The sequence below is a fragment of the Ictidomys tridecemlineatus genome, chromosome 5, assembly GCF_052094955.1.
Source record: "Ictidomys tridecemlineatus isolate mIctTri1 chromosome 5, mIctTri1.hap1, whole genome shotgun sequence".
NCBI lineage: Eukaryota > Metazoa > Chordata > Mammalia > Rodentia > Sciuridae > Ictidomys > Ictidomys tridecemlineatus.
In genome coordinates, this window is record NC_135481.1 from 31,182,498 (window position 1) to 31,209,178 (window position 26,681).

General features: G+C 40.9%; 1 protein-coding gene across 2 annotated transcripts in view; it reads left to right on the plus strand.

The window, feature by feature from the left end:
• Positions 1–26,681, plus strand: part of Atp8b4 (ATPase phospholipid transporting 8B4 (putative)) — a 260,993-nt gene that overhangs the window by 15,653 nt on the left and 218,659 nt on the right. Inside the window, exon 1 of one of the 2 annotated variants that reach the window (XM_005316551.4) lies at positions 18,492–18,674. The exons of the other annotated variant lie outside the window; for it this stretch is intronic. The gene's annotated coding sequence lies outside the window, so the exon portion shown is untranslated. Of the gene's footprint in view, positions 1–18,491; positions 18,675–26,681 lie in introns of those variants that run through there. 2 annotated transcript variants of the gene reach the window in all.

The window sequence follows — 26,681 nt, forward strand, 5'->3', positions numbered from 1 at the left end:
TTCTTGTAAAATTGGGAATGGAACCACCATTTGACCCAGCTATCCCTTTCCTCAGCCTATACTCAAAGGACTTAAAAAAAGCATACTACAGGGACACAGCCATATCAATGTTTATAGCAACACAAACCTAGATGCTTTTCAATAGATGGATAAAAAAATGTGGCATGTACACACAATGGAATATTATTCAGCAGTAAAAGAGAATAAAATCATGGCATTTGCAGGTAAATGGATGGAGTTAGAGAAGATAATGCTAAGTGAAGTTAGCCAATCCCAAAAAACCAAACGCCGTATATTTTATATAAGGAGGTTGATTCATAGTGGGGTAGGGAGGAGAAGCGTGGGAGGAATAGATGAACTCTAGATAGGGCAGGGGGTGGGAGGGCAAAGGAGGGGGTATGGGGCTAGAAATGATGGTGGAATGTGATAGACATTGTTATCCAATGTACATGTATAAAGACACGAATTGGTGTGAATATACTTTGTATACAACCGGAGATATGAAAAATTGTACTCTATTTGTGTAATAAGAATTGTAATGCATTCAGCTATCATATATAAATAAAAAAGGTTAATTAAAAAAAATAAGAAAGTGAATCCTCCAGCCCCAGTAGAGACCTCAGAGGCAGCCTCAGCTAACATCAGAACCATGCAGCCAGGTTGCTCCTGAAGTCCTGACCACTCCCATACACTGTGTTGTTGTTCTGAACCTCTAAGCTTTGGAGGGATTAGTTACACAGAGACAGATAATCAATTATCAGGCCTCTGATGAAACAGTTATTGGAGCTGACTGGAGTGACTTGCTCTGCAGTTTCTATTATTAGAATCAAAGTTCTGGTTTTTAAGGGACAGGAAGGCCTTAATGAGGCCTGTAGACCTCAAAGCAAGGCCCTGGTTTTTCCAAGTCTTCTGCTTCTCTCCCAGACTAGATGATTGATTCATTCTTACCTCCTTCTACCTATGCATGATGCAGAATCACAGCCTAACACAGTTTATTCCTTCAGCAAAAGAACGATAGAGGGGCAGAATAGGGGAGCTGAGGCCACAGGTTGTGCAGCCAGGGGTGTCTAGTTTTGAATCTCAGCTCTCCCTCTCCCTCCCTGACTTGGCAGTGTTGCATGGAGATTGAATGTTAAGTTATATGCCTGGAAATATCCAGAACACAGTCAACACTACTGTTTTATTGCGGAGACTCTCCAGACATCAGCCTTTTCTGTGTTACTTCCTTCTGTATTTTCTTTCACAGCATCCTGCTGTGAGACTTTAAGCCAGCACTCTTGCTTTCTACCCAGATTCTCCTCTGTAGAGCTGCCAAGATGCTCTTCTTCAAAGCTAAATGTGACCATGTTGTTCTTCTGCTTAAAAACCACTATCAAATGACAGAACAAACCTATAGAATTAAAGTTAGGATTATTACTTTTTGAGGAGAAGAGAGTAGAGACTGAATGAGAACAGGTAGGAAGGGGGCTTTTCAGGTACCAGTAAAGTTGCTTCTTGATTTTGATGGTGGTTATACAGATAAGTACCCTTCTTGAACATTCTAAGCCTGATTTTATGTGCATTTTTCTGTATGTATATTACAAAAAAAAGCCTATTAAAAATCTAATCATAAAACAAGCAAATGTTGGCTTTTCTGCTATCAAGGGATCTTCTGTGGATTGAATGTGTCTCTAAAAGCTCATGTGTTCAAAACTTAATCACCAGTGCAATGGTGTTGAGAGGTGGGGCCTTTCTGGGGATTGGCAGAGCCTTCATGAATGGATTAGTGTTGCTAGCACTAGTGAGGGCTCATTATCACGACAGTAGATTTGTTGTCAGTGTGAGTCTGAGCCTCTCTTGTGCTCTCTTGCCCTTTTGCTTTCCACCATGGAATGACACAGCAAGATGGCCCTCACCAGATGCTGCTCCATCAATCTTGGACTTCTTATCATCCAGAACTGTAAGAAATAAATCTCTGGCTCTCTATAAATTGTCCTCTCTGTAGTATTCTATTATAGCAGCACAAATGGGCTAAGACAAGGGAGAGACTCTCCCCTATACATTGCCATCCAGAGCTGCCCTGAGGTATTTGTTCAGGACCTACTTCCCCAGACCATAACTTAACCCTGTGTCCCACACATCCCTAGTCATACCTCTCACCATTCCTTTCCACTTGCTCTTTCCTTACCTCAATTCTTATGTCACAGGAAAAACGCATGTTCATCTTTCCCGAGCTACACAAAAAGTGCCACTTACGAAGGCTTCTATGAGCTCCTTAAGCAGAGTGAGTCACTGTCTTCTCGGGGTCATCACCGTGCCTCTCTCACAGCAGTGATAGGACTGTCAGTGATAACGGAAATGCTGCGCTGTATCTGTGCTCTCTAGTATGTTACTCACTAGTGCATGTGGCCATTGAGCACCGCCAACCTGGTAAGGTGATCGAGGACATGAATTTTTAATCTTAATTTTTAAATAAGGATTGGGGTGGAAGAGACAGCTTTAAGAAAAGTGAAAAGAGGAACAGAGGAAGTGGCTTAGGCAGCAGGTGTGGGCCCAGAACTTCCTAGAGCCCATAAATACTGGAGACGGAATATCTGACCCATAACTCCTGCCATGTTAGGTTTGAGAAGATACAGGTGAATTTTTGTTCTTTGGAGGACAGCCTAATCATTATCTAAGACAGATCGGTGCTTTTGTAAAACATTCTGCTAGTGCTTCCCAAAGCTGTCTTTGCATTAGAATCATCTTAGAAAATTTTGAAGTGTATAGATTCCCCAGTCTTACCCAGAACTATAGAATCAGAATCTCTTAAGAGCAGGGCCCAAACATTCCTATGTTTTGAAAAGCTGCCCTGTTGATTCTCTTAGAATTTATTTAGGTGGCTATTTAGGATTCGCTGCTCTAAACATATAATAAAATTTATATGTATAGAACTTTCCCCAGTGCAGCACAGTATGTTTTTTCACTCCATGTAAATTTTAAGTTCAGGAATTAGAATAAGTAGAATTATGCTTTCACTTTAACACGTGGTAAATATGGATCTACTTTGGCAAACAGCATTTTCTGAATAATGACACTGATAGCCCTCTGGAGTATTTCCAGATGCTTTCTTATCTGTATTTTTCATAACTTCTCTGTGAGATCAACCAGGGAATATTTGATGAGTTCCTAGTGTTGGTCTCACAGTGCTGGGTTGACAGGGAAATAACTGTTCTTCCCACATTACATCAGGAAAGGACCAGAAGTGGCTTTAAGTCCCAAGGCCAGTCTGGGAAGCTTCAGGGATCAGGGCCTGCCGGTTCATCCATGCCAGTTCATCATAGTAGGAGGCTTTGCTGATTGGAAACTTGTGAGTTTACTTGGAACTGGCAAGTATTGTTCTGCCTACCTGGGGGATTTCCTAGAGGTCTGTGAGCGCTGTATGTCTTCTTCTTTCTTGCTCTCTTTCTTTTGCATTCAAGCTCCTGATTAACAGGAAAAACACTCTTATTCTAACTTTCCCAGCCAGCTACCAGTTCATCTCATTTTTTAAAAAAACAAGTAATCTGTAATAATGAACTCCAGCATCAATTTTCTCTCTTAGTCTTTATTGTGTATTTTCTCTCCTCTTCACTTCATCCAAATAACTCTGACTTGGGCCATACAAATTCCCTTAATAGTTGGACACTTTTGAAATCTTAATTTTTTCATGCTTTTCCCTCTTCCTGCCTTCCAGACCCTTCATCAGGTAGGTATTTCTGCTCCTTCCCTGGCCCAGCCCCTCCTTCCAATTATTCCAGTTTCTTGGATCATTCCTCACTGAGGACCAAGGACCACGCTGGATTGACTGCTTCCGATCTCTTCGTTCAATTTCACCCTATGCTCAGCTCCCAATAAAGAGTTCTCCCCGACTAGTCATTGTCCAGCTCAAAAGATCACATGGGCTTTTGACATTCAAACCATTTTAACTGGCTTGTAATAATTGTATATATTTATGGGGTACAGTGTGATAGTTCAACACATGTATACAGTGCGTAATGATCAGATCAGGAGAACTGGCGTGTCTGTCACTGCAAACATTTATCCTTTCTTTGTTTTGGGAACATTCAAAATCCTCTCTACTAGCTATTTTGAAATATGTAATTGATTGCTGTCAACTGAAGTTACCCTACTGTGTCACAGAACATTGGAAGTTGTCCTTCCTCCTCAACTGCACCCTGGACCATTCTCTCTCATGTAGAGAGAGACCTAATTCAACACCCTCCAATGGCTGCTTCCGCCCCCGCCTCCACCAAATATTTGCCTTGAAACTCCCCCAAGCAACTTCCCTGTTCAATCAGAAGGGTAAGTACGACACTTTCTACCACAAACACCTCCTGAGCATGACACTCACTTTGTGAAAGCTCCTTTTTCTTACTTCTTTCCAGGAAATGTCACCCAGCACCAAGGTGTAGACTTTGGTCTCAGATAGACCTATCTTGAATCTTTTTTCCTGCTCTTTTCTAGTTATGTTACATGGGGGGAATCTTATTTAAACTTGATTTCTCCTCTTTAAAAGGAGGATATTGTGTCTTTTGTAAATTTCATGATGATCTGAAACCATTTACATGAAGAATCTAGTACAATGCCTAGCCCACCCAGGACACTGATGAAGTCTGGCTGCTAGAGTACTGTCACTCCGACTGCTACTACATCCGCTGGAAGCTCCTAGTCATTACTCTCCCCTTAGCCCTTTTACAGAAAAAAAAAAAAGTTGAAAGTTGTTTTCATGTTTTCCATCTGCATTATTTTAACCTTCATATGATTTTTGCTTTATCTGTGAATTTTAAAAATGTTTTATATATTTACCTGTGAATAAATCAGGCTCTCAAGTAGACTCTATTCCCTTCCAGAGAGTCATGTTTGAAATTTTCTTAATGGATCTTTCATAGGATTGTGGGCACACTCTCTTACCCTATAGTAAGTGACCCAGCATGGCTCTTTTCTACAGCTAACTCTCATCATATTATTTTCCTCCATGATCTCTTGGGTCTTGAATATAGAGGTTTTTGAGGGACTCTTTGATTGGAGGCTCTCCACCCTTGGAACTGGAGCTCTATTGTCATTAAAAGGGGTCAAATAAGGAGGAGCTGGGCCTGGCAAATAGATAAGGCAAGAAAGTCTTGCAGCTGGAGTGAGGAGAGTGGGGCTAATAGGGAGGGAGCCAGCCTGCTTCAGAGACCTGAGGCTGTCCAGGGATTGAGCTTTGTTCTTGGTGTTATGGGTTGTCTGGTAAGAACAAGGTAGCATCCCAGACTCTAAGGGTGTTTTCAAGCCAGAGACTCATGCAAGATGCTTGGTGTGGGAAAGAACGTTACCTGGTTTCTAGAACGGGGGACAGCGTTTACTGAGAACCAGCAATAAGGCTGGCACTGGGGATAAAGCTATGAATGAGACAGAGAGTCTCTGTTCTCAGGGAGAAGAAGCCTCTGTTCTCTTAAGGAGAAGACAGATGCCATTAATCAAAAAATTATAAGTAATTTATTAAATAGTCACAAGTGTAAAAAGGAGAAGTCAAGATGATGCCTAAATGTATGTTCTTTGAGATTAAGTGACTTAGGAGTGCAGGGTCAGAAAGGGACCAGATTGGTCTTGGGTTCTTTTAACCCAGTAAAAGAGCCAGTGGACAGAGTCAGAAATCCAGCCCTTGGACAGTGGGAGCTGTCTAGGTTCTACGTTTTTCTTCTTAGAATCCTCTAAAGGATAATCTATTCTTACCATTTGTGTTACCTTCTATGCAAGGTAATACTCTGCTTATCCAGCTTTAATTTCTATCTACACATCAAACAAAAACCACCCAGTTGTATAGTGAAGGAAAAAAATGTGATCTCTAACAAAAATACTTTCTTTGGAATGTAGTTGTTGGTGAAATTACTTCCTTTAATATATGTGGGATAATCAGTGAATTTTCTTAATTAAAAATTTGAAGTTTTATAGGAAGATTGTTAGTGGTGAGAACTACTTCACATCTGAACTATATAGTCTGAAATTTCAAAGTCACTCCAAGTAGTATCACATCATGTGTCAAACAGATGTATCCAATTACCTTATTTATTCACACAGTTTCCCCCATCTAGCAACTGAGTCCTGTTCATATACAGTTTGACTTTGAAAAAAAGGAAAATGATTTACAACTCAGAGAAACTTCTTGGAGGCTAGAGGAGGAGGAGATGGTTATATAGCTTAAAATGGCAATAAAAGGAGAAAAAGATAAATAACAAAGTGGAAAGGAGTGTCTTTAGAAAAATTCTAATTTCTGGCTTACAATTAGGATGCTTGCAAGTAAGTGAAATTTGGTTGAGTTTTGAGGTATGCCTCACCTCATGTATAATAGTTCATCTTTGGCATTGTGCCTTTGATTATAGTGCCTGCCATCAGGAGGAGGTCAATGCCTATTAGTGTGGCAAGGTGTGGCTGAGCAGGTAGTTCATTCCGAGAGAGGGGGAGATGGACCAGCAAACACCCCGACCCTTGCTAACTATGTGCACACACACTCTTGCCACATCTCTGATAATTTCTTTAGTGTACATTCTTAGAAAGGGAAGGATTGATTCCAAGGTATATACTTAAATGAGGTGCTTTAAAGATTGCCAGAATGCCTTCTGGAGAGGTTGAACCAATGTATCCTCTCATCATGGGAGAATGTGGTTAGAGTGCTACTGATATGAGCATTGTAGTTGGCAGCTTATACTCACGGCTTTTACCAAAATATTGATAGTTAAGTTGTAAACGGAGACTTTGGCAGAAGAATATATGAGCAGAAGACTGAAATGTTGTCACTAGTGTGATGCAGTAGGAAGATCATTAAAGTCACAGGGAGCCTGGGTTCTGGAATTTAATAAACGTTAGATTCCTTCTACTCTCCTATCTGACCATCCCCATCTGTAGATGTCACCTCCCAGCGCTAACACTGCATGTGCCTGTAAGGGTCACATGCCTCACTTCATGAGGGAAGCATTATAAGAGTTGTTGATGAGGGAGAGACATCAGATACCGCTTGGTGAAAAGTGACATGAGATGATACTGTTCTCATGTCCTGGCAGTTTGTTATACATTTCCTGTCAGTAGGCATTGCTCCCCTCAGAGACGTGATTTGGATCTTATCACAAGATCACATTCACTCTGAGAAGCTTCTAATAATGAGCAAAATGCTGCTGGTATTTAGTTAAGATGTTTAAATGTCACTCAGTGATTATCACTTGTGAGTAATGAAGATGCACAGTGACTTCAGCATGTGGTGGCTTTCCTCACCCAGTACTACGTGAAAAGTCGTGTGTGATTTGCCGTCTCTCTGAATGAATCTTCCCACAAAGTTCTGGCTATTACAGGTATTTAAACATCTCCCAAATGTTGCTTTTTTGGAAGAATTTACTCATTGATTGGTAAGAGGGATATTGGGCAGGTGCATTTGGTAGACCCACTGCCTGTCATATAATAGGTCCTTATTGAATTTTAAATTGGTGCTAACAGGTTGTTTGTTTCTGTGACTATAATATGCATAAAAAGTCAATTGCACAGTGCTTCATACATATTAGGATATTGATATATGTTTGACATGCTCCACTAGAGCATGAACAAAAACTTTGGGGATATAGAATTCAGAATTATGATAAGATAATTTAGAGATTAATCTCTAAGCAAAAAATAACTTTTAAAAATTTCCCCTAACCAATGTTCCGATTACAATAATAAAAAGTACTCATTGAACATTTTCCATGTCCCAGGCACATAATTATTTTATTTGATCCTCACAGCCTGATGAGGTAGGCATTATTATTATGATTCCCCATGTTAGACATGAGGCAACTGAGTCACACAGGGTATGGTGTGCAGTGATATTCAGCCACAGTGTGGCAGAGTGGGGCTTGGCACATGGGCAAGTCTGACTCTGGAGTCCCTAGTCTCACCATCAAGCAGTGTGGCTTCTTAAGACACATGAAGACTGCTCTGTGCTCTTGGAACCACACCACAAAGGATATGTCCTCCAAACGGGACATCTGGTCACTTAGGAAATGAGAGAAGGGGGGAAGTAAATTCATTTCTACTTACTAATTAAGCACTACTCATTTAGCAAAGGAAGCAATTAGGATACAATATCTGGATCATGGAAAAATCAAATGGCCCTTCCAAACCAACATTTAAGTCACATTTGTTCCAGCTTGGCTTTTCCCCTGTATGGGTGGCGGATTGACCAGCCCTTTTATTTTTGTCCTGGATGTTTTGACATTTAATAGACACGAGAAATGCATTTGCAAAGTGCCCATAATTTGAAGTTTCTGTATAGCTCTCCTCCCTTTAGTTCTTACCATGAAAACATGCCCAGATAGCAAGTTCACAGAGAGCTGTGGGCTTTGAAGTCTTTGAAAAATCTGAAAATTACATGACGATGTTGTAGTTGTAATCACTGGTGAGAGCAAGCTAACATCTTCCTGAGTGCCAGACACAGGGCCCCTGTAAATCATGGGCTAAGAGCAGTGAGGGGTGGTCCTGTTTACTTAAACTCCAAGATGGAATGGGCATGGTTAGGATCATAGTAATTGACACCATCAGGAGATGGTGTAGCACCAAACTGCTGCTACTTGTGTGCATTTAAATGCTATGAAAAGGAGAGAATCCACACTCCAGTTTGGATTCAATAAAACAACTCCATCTTTCATTGAAATATATGAGAGGATTATTAGATCTCTGGGGACTATATCATTTAATTTTGGGAAGATATGAGTTTATCAGTGAGAATTTAGCACTCTTTGGAGGCCCTTTGAAGCAACATCTGTGTTCCCTTAACTGGGCAGAAAGCTTCCCCTTCAGGTACAAGAGGAGTTTAGGACACTTCTCTTGATGGTGCTCTTCCTCAATGGCATTGGTATTTAGTTGCAGTTTTATGTACGTCAGGTTTCAATTAGGAAGCCCTGTGAAAATATGTTCAGGAAGTAGACTTCATCTCCTTGCTTGGCAGAAAACATGTGCTTACGGTGATGCTAGATGAAGTCAGTGCACTTGGGTTTTTCATGTGTTTGCACCCCATACTTACTTGACAAGTTAAAGGATGTCTAGGAGCATAGCTACATGTGCATTGTAAAGGTCAACTAAAGCAATCTTGAAGGCCAGATGTGACGTGTCAAATACTCTGGCTTATAGCTCAACTAATTCCCACAAATCACAGTGATAGTAATTCCTGGAAACCTGGTTAAAATTGGAGATTCTCTGAAGTGTGATAACATCAGGGGAGGGGCAGAGCCGTTAAAGATTGAGGGCAAGATGGAAAGACCATGCAGAATATTGGAGGCAGACCCCAAATGATGAAATCTAGAATACGGATCAACTGACAAGGTGAGAATTTGTTACACTAAATATTTAGTGTAGGTGAAACTGAAAGAGTATAGAAATGAATAACATGTTATACCCACATCTCAAAAGCAGAAGAGATAATTTTCAGATTTTAACCAGTTGAAGACCTAAAGGATTGGGGAGATAAAACATTTGACATTTTCCTCTACGGTTAATTTTGAAACTCAAGTTAAGGCTTAGCTATTCTCAACAACCCACCTGAAGGATCTTGTTAATAATGTGCACATTTTGTTTTATTTCTGTGAGAGTAACAACAACTTTACTCTTATATCTAAATGAGTCACAGAGTGACTGTCAGGCTTGGAATGTTCTCTACTTCTGCTTCATGATGAGCTAGCTGGGCACAGGCTTATAAGTGGGCAGAACAGATTTTGTCCCATCTTCTTCCTCCAGATTTTTTTTGTCAAGCTCATCAACGTTCCCCTAAATATTAAGGCAAAGAATGTAGTATCATCTTTGACTTTTTCTCTCTCCCTTCCCTTTCTATTGTCCAGTATTGTTGATTCCATTCTTGTAATACTTCTTGAATCAATATTTTGTTCTCCAGTCCCATCGACATTTGTATCACTGTCTAGGTGATTGTATGTCAAACCTTAATATCTGTTTTTCTTTCATATTACCCATTGTCTCCCATACACTCCACTTGCCAGCCAGCCAGAGAGGGTGTACAGTATTTGGTGTATTTACCAGAACCTGGCAGATGTTCTGTTTTCTGATTTCTCTGTCTTTTGCTCCTGTGGTCACTTTACCCAAATGACTTTCACTCCTATTGCTGTGTACACAAATCAGACTGGTCCTTCAAGCCCCAGCTCAGATGTTCTCAGTTCTCTAAAGCCTGCCCTGATCTTGACCACTTCTCTTCTTCCTTTCCCATCACAACTTTCTTTCCGACTTTACAGTGGCACTTATCATTGCATAATTTATTTGTCATAGTTAAGTTTTCTGTCACTAAACTCTAACATCTTATTTTTAATTTTCTTATTTATCGATAGTTTATTGTTCTTAAATCCCCCCAGCTCTATTGAGGCATAATTGACAAATACAAATTGTATATATTTAACATATATGCATAATGGTCTGATATCTAAATCAAGCTAACAAATCTATCACCTCACATAGTTATCATTTTGTTTTTAGGTGAGAACACTTGTGATGCACTCTTAACAAATCTCAAGTACATAATACAGTGTTTTAACTATCATGTTATACATTAGATTCTTAAAAGTGATCGCTTTGAACCTCCAAATTTGTATCTTTTGACTAACATCTTCCACTCCTCCCCCACCCACCAGCCCCTGGCAACCACCATTCTCCTTTGTCTCTGTGAGCTTGACTTTTTAGATTTCACATATAAGTAAGATTATACATTTTGACTTTCTGCACTTGATTTATTTCTTTAATGTCTTCCATGTTTATCTATGTTGTCACAAATGGCAGAATTTCTCTCGTTTTTAAGGATGAAAAATATTACATAGTGTGCTTGTGTGTATTGAGTGTGTGTGTTTTTGAACATATATCTACAACTTTTTAAAGTAAAAATCCACATCTAGTTAATTCTTATGCCTCCAACATAAGTTTGGGGTAGCTGTTTATGTACTTTTCATTATGAAAATCAAAAATTAGGAAATTAGCTATTTAGTAGTAATATATCCTGTTTCTAAATATTGCCAATAAGTTGTCTCTTTTTAAGTCAGTTTCCTGGACACCAAACCACAGACCAATTGCTGAATGACTGTTATAGTGTATTAGCTAATAATCAGGCATGGAGCCAATTTTTTTTTTTACTATTATCTTAAAAATGATTGAAAAGTCAAAATAAATTACATTAAAGTTTGCTCCAATATCAATATAAATCAGTTATGAATTTCAGAACAAAACATTTTTGATTGTAATGCTGAGTAAGGATATAAGAAAGTACAGGAACTGTAGCAGCATGAATTTACAGCCTTTGTTTTTAAGTACTACTAATTATAATTAATGTTAATTTTCAAAACAAGTATTGCTAGTATTATTCCTAATCATATTACCAGAGTTTGAACAGGAGAGTATTAAAGCTTACCAATGTTTGGATCTTGGTGTTAAAAATTTGGTTATATGATATTGAATGCTGCTCCTTTTTTATGTAACTGTGTTTATATTTTTAACACATCAGTGGAGACTCAGACACATCTGCTCTCTTGGGGATAAATAAATTTCCACTAGCTCCTCTGTGGAATGGAAGGAGGACATCATTAGAGAAGCAGATATAATGGATTTGTTAGGCTGACAGAATCTAGAATCAGAATCAGGGTTCAAATTCCAGCTCCAGGCATCCATTGGGACTGTTGGAATATAGCCCTTGTAGAAAAGGGGAGACTACTGTAATTTTAATACTGGCTACTTGTTAGAACTCCCTTTGCATCTGTACTGGGTTCAGTAGTGTTTCCCAATACTTGTGTTTACTCAGAACCTCAGATTATGGCCTTATGTGGAAGTAGAGTTTTTGCAGAAATTAAGGCTAGGATGGGCCCTAAATCAATGACTCGTGTCCTAATAGGAAGTTCACATGAAGACACAATAAATAGAGGAGAAACACGGGGGAGAAGCTCAGGTGATGACAGAGGTAGCGGGCAGAGGGATGCATCTATGACCTAAGGATGCCAAAAGTCGTTGGTTAAGCTAGAAGAAAGGCACAGAACAGATTCACTCTCAGAACCTCCTGAAAGAAACAACTTGAGTGACTGACGCCTCGATTTTTAACTTCCAGGCTCCACAACTGTGAGAGAATAAATTTCCGTTGTTTTTAACCACATGGCTTGCGGTACTTTGCTATGGCAACCCTCGAAGAGTTTGACTCTTTGAGGTAACAAGAGAGAGACAGATTTCCTTCAGTGGCGGATGTGAGTGCACCGAGGTTACATGTACTCATATTACTTATATGCTCTGAAAAATGTGACTCCTTAACTTCTACAGTGGACCAGTTCTTTCTCACCAACGTGAGTGTCCCCCAAAGGGTAACCAGGGGTAAAGTATTCCTCCATCTTAACTTGGCCCTCTTACTTGTCACAGTCTTTTTCCAGTTCAAACAACCTCTTCTGATCAGTCATTTTTAGGGCACTTGGGTGTCCCTTTCTTTTCCCTGATACTCCCAACAAGGCATCACAGGACTTAGATGATTGTGGAAGTGGAAGGAGCAGAAGCTTTGGGCCCCTACTGGGTCCCTGGATTCTTTTGCACAAGGAGATCTTATCACCTTGACCCAGGTCTTCCTTTCATCAGCTGTGACACGGCAGGAACACAGCCTAAAGTGTCTGGAACCATCTTCTCCCTAGTGCCCCCAACCTTGCAGCATTTGGTTATCTGATGAACAAAGGCACACGTTAGAGTGGAAAGAAACCATACATCAGCTCAGATTTTTCAGGTGCTCCATATATTTCTGGATGTTTTTTGTAGTCAGCTCTCTCTCAAAGCTTAAAGTCCAAATCTAGGAAAAACTAGGACTCTAGTGGTGTCTGCCTCCATGGTTCCCCTTCACTCTCTGGCCTCTGGCTTTACTTAACCCCATATTTCCTCCTGCTGTTCTGAGGTGATGATATTCATGTTCCTTTCTCCTGGCAGATTTAGATACAAGGTGAAGCACTGGTTTACCAATATAGAAAGATCTGAAAGTGACACCTTCCCTACCCAGGGATGAACAGAAACATGAGAAAGCACAGGAAATAGTTCCATAATCCATTCAGCCATCGTAGGTCCCAGGCCTTGAGACTTCAGCACACTCTACCCAGAGGTGCTAGTGGTGTTAGTGGTGATGTGTGCAGAGCCGCTGATGGACACCTTGTCATTATTCATCTGGAATAGTTCCTCAAAGGCGGTCTTCGGTAGGGTCTGTTCTCCATCAGGAATGGAATACCTCCAGCAGCAGGATGACCTTGAAGTTACCTTGAACAGCCTTGCATCCCTCCTATCACCCTCTTCTTTTACCTTCTGCCCCAGTGCGATTTTCCAGTTTGATAAGCTTGACTTTCTTACAGTCAACAATACAATGCAAGCTGGAGACACTTACCTGAGAAAGAATTCATCCAGGTTGGTGGGTTGGTATGTACACGAGATAGCATTTGAGGCACCTGAGACTCAATTTCTGCTTACCCCATGCTTGGTCTCTAATCCAGTGGGACCTAGTCCTCACCTATACTGATAGATTGAGATAATGACAAATGTGCTTCTGTCTCCCACATTCACGAATGCTCTAGGATACATGTTTGTGACTCAGTCCAGGACTTGGAAATGAATGCTCAGGTCATAGTAGAGGATGCTGTCTTCTGAGGTGGGATGGAGTATAGATGAGAAGAGGAGATAAAAACTTTCAGTGGTATTTTTTTTTTATCTTGGACTGTTAGCTTATAAAAAGATCTTCCCTATTTGCCTACTTCTTCTTTCAGGCTTCACCTTCATGTGTTCTGCTAAAGTGTCCCCTGACCCCTCCACACCCACACGGAAACATGTCTTCCTTCTGTAGTTCCAAAGCCTGCTTGGACAGGAGCTACCTCTATTAGAGTTCTCACCACACAGAATTACAATTTGTTGACAACTCATTTCCCTTCCCCTGGAAATATTCTTGCTGGGGAAGAGACTGGATTTTGGTTGCCTTGGGATTCCCAGTGCCTTGTAGAGGGGTTGATACAGAATTGGACTTTGGAAAATGGTGACAGATGTGTGAAATGTCCTGGAGATATGTTCTAATTGGGGGCATTAAGTTGATGATGCACTATGCCAGTGCCTTGTATGGGGGATCTCTAGGGTGGACTAAAAGGGGAGAGATACTAACAAGAATTTCTTCATAATGCCATTTGGCCTGGGTCCTGGTTTCTTTGGGATGACAGCCTAAGGAGAAAACAGGGCTGCAGGAGTTATGTTAGAAGAACCCTACAGTTTGTCTGCTTCTGTCTCTTGAAGGTTCTGAGGTGGCAAGAACCACTGGAGCCCTAATAGATCCAAATCAGATTTGTTCTTCCACTCCATTCTGATCAATGCCCTTATTGCTGGAAAGACTTTTTCTGATGTCAATCTCTATAAAAAAAATAATAGAGGCCCCAAATCTCTCCTGGGCACTTATTATGTGCAAAGAAGACACTGTACTTCCCTGAGAGACAGAGCTGCATCATTCTGGGGAGTGTTTCTCATGCTTCAGCCAATAGTCTATTCCAGGATCCAGTTTTGTCTTTGGAGCATTCGTCATTTGGAAACAAACTGTTAGAATGACTTTTACAACTAGGGATGCCAATTGTCTGGCTTGGGTTAGGCTGTCTGGTTTAAAGCTGGGTCATCTAGTTCTGGAACACATGGTTCAGAATGGATTAGAAAGGGCGAGTTAAATGCAAATCACCTGGTTTTGGTGAGCAGGCTTGCATAACAGTAAACTCTCTAGGTTCCATGTTTTGCTTGGTGCACTAAAAGGGATATTTAGGAGAGTCCTTGAGGAAAAGTCCAGATTACTGCCAGGAGCTGGTTTCTAGAGGTAGTCAGGAATTTTGGTGTTTTTAATTTTTAAATCATACTGGCTTAATTTTAATGTAGTAGTGGGCTTATATTATTTTTAGTTTATTTTTAATTCCTGAAAGTTCAGCAGTACACTAAGAAACTCCTCTAAGTCTAGGTCCCTATCCATTGCTTAACTTCTAAAGAAACATTTCCCTATGTTCTTATTCTCTTTTTGTGAGCTAATTGTGTAATAATGAAACTCAAATGTGAATCCTCTTATGGAGAATGGAAAACCCCACCTGAGACACCTTACCACCAGCAATTGGTCAGTCGTTTATGTTGGTCAATGTAAGGAAACCTACTTTCTTTTGCTAAAGGTTAACTCACCAACAGGAAGCAATTGGTGGAGAAATTGGGGGAGGCTGAATCACATTTCCTTGATGAACTTCAACCCAATACACCATGGAAAGTGCCAGAGAATAGACGAAACTACAGGAAGTTAGAAAACCATACTTAGGTATTAAAGACCATAGGGGTACGTGTGATTTCAATGATTTGGTGGAAGTGTTCGTGAATAAGAGGTGAGTGAGCCTCAACCACTGAAGACAAAGGGTGCAGTAGGCCAGGAGCTTTACAGAGTTCAGGGGAAGGGAGGATGTGGGCCATGGAGGACAGTCTCCTGGAGTGCAGGAAGAAAACAGTAAAACTTCTACTTACCCTTACTGATCTCATCCTTTTAAAAGATCTATTTTTTTTTTTATCACATATCAAAAGGGTATGCTTGGGGAAGAGAAGCCAGGTGATTTGATCAGGAAAAAACGGGGGATGTGGGTTAGCTCAGAACTCAGATGTCTTCCTTCTTCTCTGACAAAGGAAACCATGTAGCCATTAGGAAGATTCTGGGAAGAGAGTAGACACTGACCTTTGTTAGACAACAATTATATGATGGGCGCCAGGTCATGTGCTATTTATTTCTGTTCTATTACTGCATATGCAATTTTTAAATGAACTCATTCTTGGATTCATTTGTTGTTCATTTAAGGAGTATCTTGGTTAGAATTCACAAATAGCTGGAGAAGAAGTTTATAATTTTTTTTTTTTAAATTTTACAACCCCAAAGCTAAGACTTAGGACTGTTCAATAATTTGCACAACTTGGCATGGTTTACAGCATTACCAGCAGTAATTCTCACTCTTTTGTACCAGGCTTATGGTGTAGACTCCAGGGCTCCTCTCAAAGAGATGCTCTTTCAAATTAGCTTCTGGTCTGCCTGGAGCAGGTGGATTGTTCAAGAATGAGTTTATAGAATCATGGACTACTTTGCCACATTGTTACTCCTCTGTTTATCCATCAAGCATTGCTGAATACTGTTCTAGGTCCTATGTGCACATCTATGACATTGCAAAGTCCCTGCTTTCCTGAAGCTGACATCTTAGTGAACTGGATGAACTGGGGTGAACTGGATCCTTAACAAGGACACACATAGTATAATGGCTGTGTAGTTTTCCAGTGGAGAAAAATAAAGCAAGATAAAGGATAGGAAATGACACTGTTGTGGGTGGGTATTGTTTCAGGAAGGCTGACCAGTGTGGGCCTCTCTGACACAGAAATGAGTGAGCAGAAATCTGAATGATGTGAGGCAAGGGGATGTGTAGATGAGAAAGGGGCCTGGCAGAGAAGAGAAGTGACTGCTGTAATGTTACATTCCAGAGGTGGATAAAGAGATTTGGGACTTTCAGGGATGACACAAATAAATCTGGTGTTCTGTGACTTTCAGTACATAATTTATGACACCATAAAATTATTTTTTATAATATCTGAAGTTGTATCTGGAAGAGGGTATTCAAATGGCAAGACACTTGCATTCCAAAATGAGTATTTTGAAGTGGTAAGTGATCACTGCTGGATTTCTCTTTCCCTCTTGCACACCTGTGCATGCATTACAGTCAGTTCTGTGCATGAGAAAAACATGAGATAGGAGTTCTGGGTGCCATGGTAGGAATGTCTTCTGTCTTTCTAGCCTGTCTTCTCCCATTAAGATTTCTCATTCTTTCAGTGATTTTGGTTAGAAAAAAAAACATGATTAAATCAGTTCAGACCAGTTAGTGCATGAATAACTAGGGCCTTAGGGCCTTTATTTATTTATTTATTTTGGGGGGGGATATCAGGGATTGAACTCAGGGGCATTTGACCACTGAGCCACATCCCCAGCCCTATTATTATTTTTTTTTGGTATTTTTAAAATTTAGAGACAAGGTCTCACTGAGTTGCTTAGCACCTTGCTTTTACTGAGGCTGGCTTTGAACTTCCTATCCTCCTGCCTCAGCCTCCTGAACCTCTGGGATTACAGGTGTGTGCCACCACACCTGGCTCTCTTTTAGTTATAATAGCTAATATTTGTTGAGTATCTACTATGTTCCAGCCACTGTTTTAGTTGCAACAATTCTATAAGGTTAAGTAACATTATTATCAATTTTTTTGCAGATGAGAAATTTGAGGCCCAGAGAGGTTTAGGAACTTTCCCAGTGTCACCTAGTCAGTTATCAGTGGAGCCAGAGCTGAACCCAGATGATCTGAGTCTTCATTCCAATTCTATCCCCTCTTTTTTTTTTCTTTTGAGTCAGAGCCTTGCTCTGTTCCCCAGGTGGGCCTCAAGCTCCTGGAACTAAGTGATAATCCTGTTTCAGTGTCCTAAATAGCTGGGACTACAGGTGTGCACCATCATGCCTGGTTTATAACTTTTGATGGATGCATAGAACTCCTTTGTATGAAAGTACCTTAACTTATTTAGGCAGTTCCCTATATTTAGGTCAATTTTAGTTAGTTTTTTTTTCTTTTGTTGTCACATACATCTATAATGAACATATTTGCCAACACATTTGCACATGTGTATGATTATCTGTGAGGTAAATCTCTAAAAAAAATGGAACCATATATACTTTTAGATTTCATAGGCATTAGTTTCCTTTTAAAGTATTTTACCAATTTATATTTCACTAAGAATATAGGAGAAGGTGCAGGTTTTCTTCTACCTTTTTCAACAAAGAGGATTACCAGACTTACACTATTTGTCAATATGATGGGTTTAAAATTGTTTAGAGGCTATGCTTAAGTCTTTTTTTAAAATTTAAAGATGTTTTTATTTTAAATACTTTGAAGAAATGATTGCATCCTTCTCTAAGCTGTTCTTGGTCCTCTATCACATAAGAGAGAAAGTCATCACTCTTGTTTCCAGAAGTCTGTAGTTTCTAGGTTGGGGAGGGAAAGGCCCCTGTTTCTGTCTATCTGGCTCTGTGAAAAACTTAGGGTCCATTGCGAGGATGTTCCAGGAGAGCAGTGTTGACGAGGCACAGGGGATCAGCCTGCTCTGGTTATAGAGCCATGATTAAAACATATTTATTTCAATGCTGAACTGGCAGATCTGATGCAACAGCTGGAAAATCCCTAAATGACTTCAGGAATATTTAAAAGGAGCCATATCCTTCCTTTTAAAAATAGACACAAACCAAAATATTTTGTTTTTATCTTATCCCACATTTTGAGCCAGGATCCCTCAATTCTATTCCAAACTAAAAAAAAAAGTTCAAGTCTATTTCTTATGAGCGTTTGTTCTTTGGTATCCTCAGGGTTAATGCTTGCTTCCTGTGCGTTGAAATTAAGGATGTTGGGAAAGAAGAAGTGTCATTTCTTTGCGTCTTCAATGTTGCTCATGTGTGCTTGGCTTTCATCTGTAGGAGAGCTGAACTCCCCTTGTGATGATTAAAAACAAAAACAAAACAAAATACCTCACTGCTAAGTCTTTCATCTCTGGTAACAGGTGGGAACTCCAAAGGACTCTTCTTTGCTTATCGGTGGAGGGCGGTGGAGGCTTGGTAAGTAGATGCTAGCTGGTGTCCCTTCCTTTGTTCACTTTCACCCTCTGAATTCTTGACTCTCACAGAGGAAGCCAGCCTCTTGGGAGTTTCCTTTTGTTTCTCCAATATTAACCAGTTCTGTCCTGGCAGCAGTAGCAGACAGCTGGAGGACAGGCTCTTCTCTAACCTTTTCCTAGGAGTGTTCTTCTCCCCCACTTCCTCACTTGCAGCCAAATTGCTTTTTTTTTTTTTTTTCCTTTTCTGGTGAAAGGCTGAATCTGGCTGCTACCTAGTAGCTTCCGGTAGCGGTAAGTGGTCAAGACCATTTTTTTCCGGGAGTTGATCTCAGGTTTTCAAGAATGCCCTCTAGAGATCTAGTTTGTTTCTTGCAGTATAGCCTTGCTTTTCTCTTCAATATGGTTGTGGGTCGGATCCTCGTGTGATTTTCCCCACTGCTGGGAAAGCTTCCCTGGTTGAGGTGAGTTGATGAGATCAAGTGGGCATTTAGCTCTGCTCCTTGAGAACTTTCTGTTCATTTCTTCCCGATGAGTATTTCATTTTGCTGTTTTTTTTTTATCTGTGGTTGAGATTTAGCAAATATTCTGCATTATTTTCCTCTTACTAAAAAAATTCCTTTGAGACAATTTAGGGATGGGAGATTTGACATTTTCTTCACTTGAAATTCAGATTTTTATTATGTTAGCCTATAAATGAGCCAGGGGGGTAGCATGAATGTCCCTTTCTTTTTGATGTGTGGGTCTTTGTCATTTCCTTTGGTAGTTCCTCCCCACCACCCCCGTCAGATTTCATCTAGCGAGCCTATTCTAGATACTCTTTAATTTGATGATGAATTCGAGGCTCAGATGTGACAGTTTGCACTGGTCCATCCCTCTGAAGCTTGAGGGTTAACTTTGCAGTGCTGAGATATTTCTGAATAGAAAAAATGATCCTTATAGGCTGTTTTGGTGATAGACACGAAAGTGTTGCAGGTCTCTGGTTGACAATCAGCTATTTGAAAAAAAAAAGAGAGAAACTGGAGAGATCTGTTAATTGGGGGCTGAAGGCTTATTAGGAAGGGATGAGGAAATATAGGATTTTGTGTGGGATGAGCAACACCTGTGCCCATGAGTCTCAGGGTTTATTCTGTGCTGGCCCTTTACTCCAAGATGAAAACTCAGTGATTTGTCTTATCATGTATGAATCTTTAAATAGAGGGACCAAGTGACCTTCTTTTCTGTGCCTGGGGATTTTTTGTTGTTATTGTTGTTGTTGACAGATGGCTACATTATTGGAAATAATTTTAGTAAGGAAAAAACTTAACTATTTAAAAGAAAATTGGACTACTTCTCCTTTTTGCAGTACCAGGGATTAAACCCAGGATCTCATGCTCGCTAGACAAGCTCTCAACCATTGAGCTACATCCTAGTCCTTTCTAAACTTTGTTTTGAGACCTTGTCAATGCCCTGAACTTGTCTTAAAATAAAGTTTTCTAAGTTGCTGAGACTGACCTTGAACTTGTGATCCCTCTCCTCAGCCTCCCGAGTAGCTGGAGTTACAGGTGTGTGCCACCATGCCTGGCAGAAATAGAATGTTTAATGTAAATGTTCTAGATGCTGGTGGCATGGCATGTATAAAAATTAGAAGGTAGTTGGTTGAGGGTTTTTTTAATGCAAAGATATCAAAGAAAAACATAACTTCTTAGTGGTAATGAGTGCTTTGAATATCAATACATTTCTAAATAAATATCAAACGTTATTGACTGCTATACTTTTGGAAATGTTTCTTCCTTGCTTTGAGTCTACCTTTTCTTCCTCTCTTCTTTGATTTACTCACCTGAAGTTGATTGAACCCCTACCCTGTGCTGGGCACAGTGTGGATGCCTAGGGGAGGAGCGGGCTGTGGGTAGGCCAAAGCATTTCATCTCAGTAGCTCCTTCTCTGACTCTTCGTGAGCCCAAGAGATTCCCTAGGGCTCTGTCCTTATTCTTTTACTGACTTATCCTCACCCACTGTCCTCTCTTCATTCTTGTTCTTCCTGAATGAGATCATTCATTCCCCATGACTTCAGCAGTTCCTTTTGGGTGGATGATTCCAAGTCTACAAATTTGTCTTTTCTCATTAGTGCTGAAGATGTCTTCAGTGATCAAGAACCATTCCAGGACCCATGGGATTGAATCAGAGTCATTATTCTCCTATCCCAGTTCCTGCTCCTGCCCCTCCCTCTTCTCCTCTATCCTCCTCTGCTACATTTGTCTTTTTAGTTAATGGCACCTCTGTCCTCTCCGTGTCCAAGGCAAAAATCTAGCAATAACCCCAGATTTCTCTTTGTTCTGCCCCTCAACCTATGGGCCACTTGTAAAGTCTGGTGACTAGAATGTGGCTTCACTTGCCTGTTGTCATTGATTTCAAATCTCTTTCCATGTCAGCCCATGCTATGAGAGTAATCTAAAAACTCAGACGGCATGGACTGGCATAGAGAGACACGGGGAGCAATGTTGAAGGACAAGAGGGGCTGGATTCTAATCACACTATCCTGCAGGATCGATACAAGACCTTGGCCGCAGCAATGCTCTATGTCTCCTCGTGATGGTCCCTATCTTCAGAGCTTTGGTGACGACTGAATGAGATGATACATGCTGGTGCTTGGGTCAAGCACCCAGTGCATGGTGATGGGGAAGACCATTGGGACAGTGATGTCACTCAGGATCCAGCTCTCATCTACTTTGCTACATCATACTCCACCTAAATCCCTGTGACCTGTTGCCACCAATGTTACTGCTCACCTTCCTTTCACAACACTTAGTCTTTCCACAGTCTGTTCATTTTGCCTGTCCTTACCTTGTTTTATTCAACAAACTCTTCCTTTCAAGAGGACTCAGCTCAGACTTGCCATGTGTGAGGTATTGGCTGACTTTGTAGAGCAGCCTGGGTGACTCCCTTCCTTCTGCCTCTGTGTTCTCCATCCCTCCTACCACAGCCCTGCACTCCTGTTCTAATGCTCTTTCTGTGTGTCTCTTCTCGTCCCTGGACTGTGGCCTTCTGAAGGATAGGGAATGCGTCTTTGCCTTCCTTGTGCCCAACCCAGGTTAGACACAGAGTAGATACCTGATGAAGGTCTGATTATTTGAGCATCACTAGGAGATGGCTCTCAAATTGGGTAAGTGTTTTTCTACACGTGGAGAGTTTAGAAAACACATTTAAGAAAAATAAAAACAATAGTAGCGTTCCTTAAATGAGACTTAACTTTGAGGCAGGAAGTATTGTGCTAATTTCTTTACAGGTATGGTCTGATTTTGTTTCCCTAATAATCCTATGAGTTACTCTGATGCTCAAGACTTACTGATGAGAAAACAGGCTAGAAGGTGGGGGAACTTGCTGGAGGTTAAAGGGTTAGCTGGACCACGCAAACCTGAGTGGTTTGACTCCAGGATGGTGGAGAAATAGAGAAGTGAGAAGGGGAAGGAAGATGACTAAATCAGGGGAGGCATGTCTGGGAGAGAAAGGACAAGATGAGGAGAAGGTGGGGAAAATGCTCAAGAAAGGCAGCAAGAGCAGGCTTGGCTGGGCATGGTGGTGTGCGCCTGTAATCCAATGATTTGGGAGGCTGAGTCAGGAAGCCAGCTGAAGCAACTTGGCAAGTTCAAAACCAGCCCCAGCAACTTAGTAAGCTCTAAGCAATGTAGTAAGACCCTGTCTCAAAATAAAAAATAAAAAGGGCTGGAATTGGGGAGGTGCTCCCCTGGGTTAAAGCACCCCTGGGTTCAATCCTGTGGGGACAGGTAAAGCAGGCTAGGAAAGGAGGAGGAAGGAAAGAGAAAATGAAGCTAGGTGACCAAGGAGGCAAACAAACAGGGATGAACAAGAAAAGCTGTGAAAATATGGCTGGGTAATGACTACACGCCTAACAGACTGTAAACCGACAGGTTGACAGGATGACTCGTGACAATATTGACCTGATATACCTCATACAGAAATACAGCAATTTGTTATTGAGTCATGGTAATTATACATAATTGCTAAGCAATTTATATATTTGGCTTTGCTTTTACTCCCACCTGTACACATGTGCACATGCAGATTGGCTTAGATGGTTTTCACTTCTACTTTTGTACCATGTTGACAAGTACCGTGATGTAGGCATCTGCCACTGATACCAAATATGATTCAAGCGTCCACACCACTCACACTCACAGCTGAACATGTGCAGGACCACCCTGGGCTTGCTTCCTATCTGGCCTCACCTCCCACATTGATTCTTCTGCTTCACCAGGATCTCCCTTCTCTGGGGTCCTAGAGCTGTGTTTCTAGGGTGGGCCTGCTAAAGCTTTTCCTCTTCAACTCTGGGAACCTGGGGCCTGGAGAGGGAGGGGCAGTTAGGGCCAGAGAAGGCAGGAGGGAGCAAGAAGAGAAGAAGGGGCCTGTTCTCTCATCCTGCCCTCCACCCTAGTACCTACCACTGCTCAAGCAGCTGGATTTTCAAGGTTCACCTCAGTCCACACAGTAGCCCTCTTCCTGTCCATGCTTGAGCTGGTTCTCAGAGACAAGGTGGAATTTAGTGGGGAAGCACCGCTGTGAGGAATATAAAGAAAAGTCAGGAGACAAGGAGAGGAAGCTGGGAGATTGAAGGAGGAGAAAAGGCAGACTGGGAGGAGGACACACGTTTATGGAGAGAACTGTATAGACATATATATTAACAGTGCGACCGTTTGGAGGAGGCCCTGTGGTCTCCATTTCATAGATTCAGATTGAGCCTTGGGAGGAGTACCTGAGTTGTTCAGAGTAACACTAGAAAGTAACTGAGCTGGGATTTGAATCTTATTATATTTAAAGTTTCTCCTGTCTAGTGCTCTTGTCTCCAAGGGACAAGAGAAAGCAGAGTCAGAGAAGGTGAGTAGGACAGAGTAGAGAATGGAGCCCAGAGGAGAGGAGGGCAGGGGGTCCTCCCCAGGGCAGGAGTGGTGTTGGCAAAGGAATGGGAAGAGATTGAGGTTGGAGCCATATGGGTCCCTTTCTCCTTGGCCTCTGAAGAGAACCCACAGCTCAAAGGAAGTAGAGGATCCATCCGGTGGGAAACTTCCAGTTCTTCCTTATACTCTCATTAGGGGAGGGAGGGGCTCCCAGGGCAGCCAAGGATCTGCCCCATGCGCAGTCCAAACTCCTAGTCTGGACTGCTCGTGTCTCTTCCTTACCTGCCCTGGCCCCTTCACTTTCTTTTTCTTTTCCAATCTCTTCCCATTCCTTTGCCTTTCTGTCACTCTTTTCAATCTTTCTCCTTCTACTGGTTCTTCTCCCTTAGGTTACCCCTTACACACCATCTCTACACTGAATGCGTATCTTCTCTTTAAACTCTCCTCTTCCTCCTCCTCCTCTTCCTCCTTCTCCTCCTCTTCCTCCTTCTCCTCCTCTTTTTTAGATGGCAGGGGCTGGGGGAAGTCTCACCAGGTTGCCCAGGCTCACTTAGCAACCCTCTCAAGAAGCTGGGGTTACACCAAATTCAGTTCCTTCTTTGTTTTTAAAAAGCCTTACTACCCTTTTACACTTATCTTGCACTGCATGTGTCTTGAAGGAATTATACTCACAGTCCTCCTTTCTTTCTAACATTTGTGTGGCTACTTTGGCAAAAAAGATTCAAAGAGCTGCCTTGGAGATCTCACTCTGTGCCCTTTGTCTCTATAGCCTATCAGGTTGACCCTGAGGCATACAGAGATTTGCTCCTGGTTTTGTAATGAGATAGGAGAAAGAATTGGAATCCAAGATCAGGCTGTTTGACACCAAAGAACAGGCTTCCAACTACCACATCCCATTGCTGATTGAGTAGCTCACCAGGCTATTCCCTGGAGGTCCTCCTGGTGAACTCACCATGGCTAGAGTGGGCCATCTGTCCTATAGATTTTGGAATGTAATTCAACAGCACACCAAAACCAGATCTACCTTCCTGGAGCAAACTAATATTAGCTCAGGAGACAGATGATATGAATAAGAATGACAATTTATTGATTTAAAATATGTAACATAACTGTCAGGAGGACCAGAATGTTCACTTCATCATGACTAGTGCCTTCTCTCCCTGTAGGGCAGCTTCTGTGGGAAAGCAACTTATTATCAGCAGGTTGCTTGGTGAGCATGAAATTGGAGCAGGGGGAATTATCCCTAATAACTTGATTGCTGAGTAGCCTCAGGTCATTAAAAGGACTCTTCATTTTAATCCTTTGCTAAAGCATTGTATCACCTGCACCTGGTGTACACTTTCCACTATAAGAGACCCGAAATCATAATAAGGACAGGAGGCCCCTCTTCCCCACATAGGCATAACTAGCTTGTCTAACCTCAATCTCCAGGTGTCTGAAAACAACTCTTCATTTTCCCTCTACGAATTGGGATGTTCTTTTGACTTTGTTGTTTCTATCATTACAAGAATTATTTTCTATGACCAAACCTAAACTTGGAATGTAAAGAAAAGAAAATCTTCATAGAATTTTAATTTTTGATTTTAAAAAAGTACTAATCTCATTTTAAAATGAATGTATGCATAAAGCCCTTAGCTGTAATTTCTGTTAGTCATTTTCTTATTTTTCTCATACCTTTTCATAAATACATACCATATCACATATGTGATACACACATATACACATATATATGTAAACATAAAATCTAGTAGAACTTTAACCCAAGGAAACCACCATTCTGGTCGCCTGCATGAGAGGAAGAAGCCAGGAGTAAGACAAGACCTACCTACTTAGCAGCTTCTTCCCATTTCTTCTGCTTTGGGACAATTTTAAAAAGGGGGAACATTTTCGTAAATATTATTTGCTTTAGTACTTGTAAATGGTTGAATTTCAAAATCCCAAGTTCCTGCTTCTACAGCTAGATTTTACTTTTTTGCAAAAATTTTCTTATCTCATTTTGTTTACTGTATTTCCTTAGACGTCTTCTGGCCCAAAAGTTTAGTAAAAGATGACTGTTTCTCTACTCTGACATCATTTAGAGATGGAACAAGTGTTTGCAGGGGTATATTGGTGAGGTGATATAGATGCAAGAATGAAAAGACAAATTTCCTTCCTCAAAGTTAAACTAGAATCTGATACATTGGTATGAATCCTCCATAAAAATACTCCTGAATTGCCATTGTTCTAAGGAAAAGATTGGTCTAGAGGAAACGTGGGCTTGAATGTCAATTCTTTCTTTTTTGTTGTAATTTTATGTTTCTGAGAATAAAAAAGCAGTTGAATAGTATCAAAAATAAGAAATAACTTCTGAAAATCTTTCAGAAATATTATTAAATCCATCCAATAGTGATTATTTTATCACTCTTGATTAATTATGAAATTGAGAATATTTTCTACAAAATCAAAAATCATGAAGATGACCATAAAGGATTTGGTAGTGCTTTGTGCTTGATTGTCTCGGAATTTTTACAATGAGAAGTCCTTGCTGGAAGATCTAAACTAAGAGTGGGAAGGGGTTACATGGATATTTCCCCTTTGATTACCTTTAAATTACACAAATACATTGAGGTCCATCTTTTTTTTTAATATATTTTTAAAAATTGTGAGTGGACCTTTATTTTATTTATTAATATATTTATGGTGCTGAGAATCAAACACAGTGCCTCACACAAGCGAGATAAGCGCTCTACCACTGAGCCCCAGCCTCAGCCCTAGGTCCATCTTTTCTATTGGTTATCTGTCACTTCTAATCTCTCAGACCAATCTGCCAAACCAACAAGGAAAAAGAAAGGAGTTAGCCAGTGACTTGTCACCATCTTCTGAGAGTTGAATTCCTTGTGCCTGCTTTCTTTTTGTTCCCTCACAGGGTATCCAGTTCCTTTTGTCATCTTGGCTTAAAGAATTGTTCTTCCTCTGCTCCAGGGACTCTGAGCCATTGAAAATAGCACATGTTGACTTAGTCCCCTGAGAGAATTTTCAATCTCTAACAAGTTAGCCTAGAATTGCTGATGAGCTTTCCCCCTTTGGCCAGATACAAGGGTCCTTGCCACAGGATTCTCCATCTTCCTTCCTTATGTAAT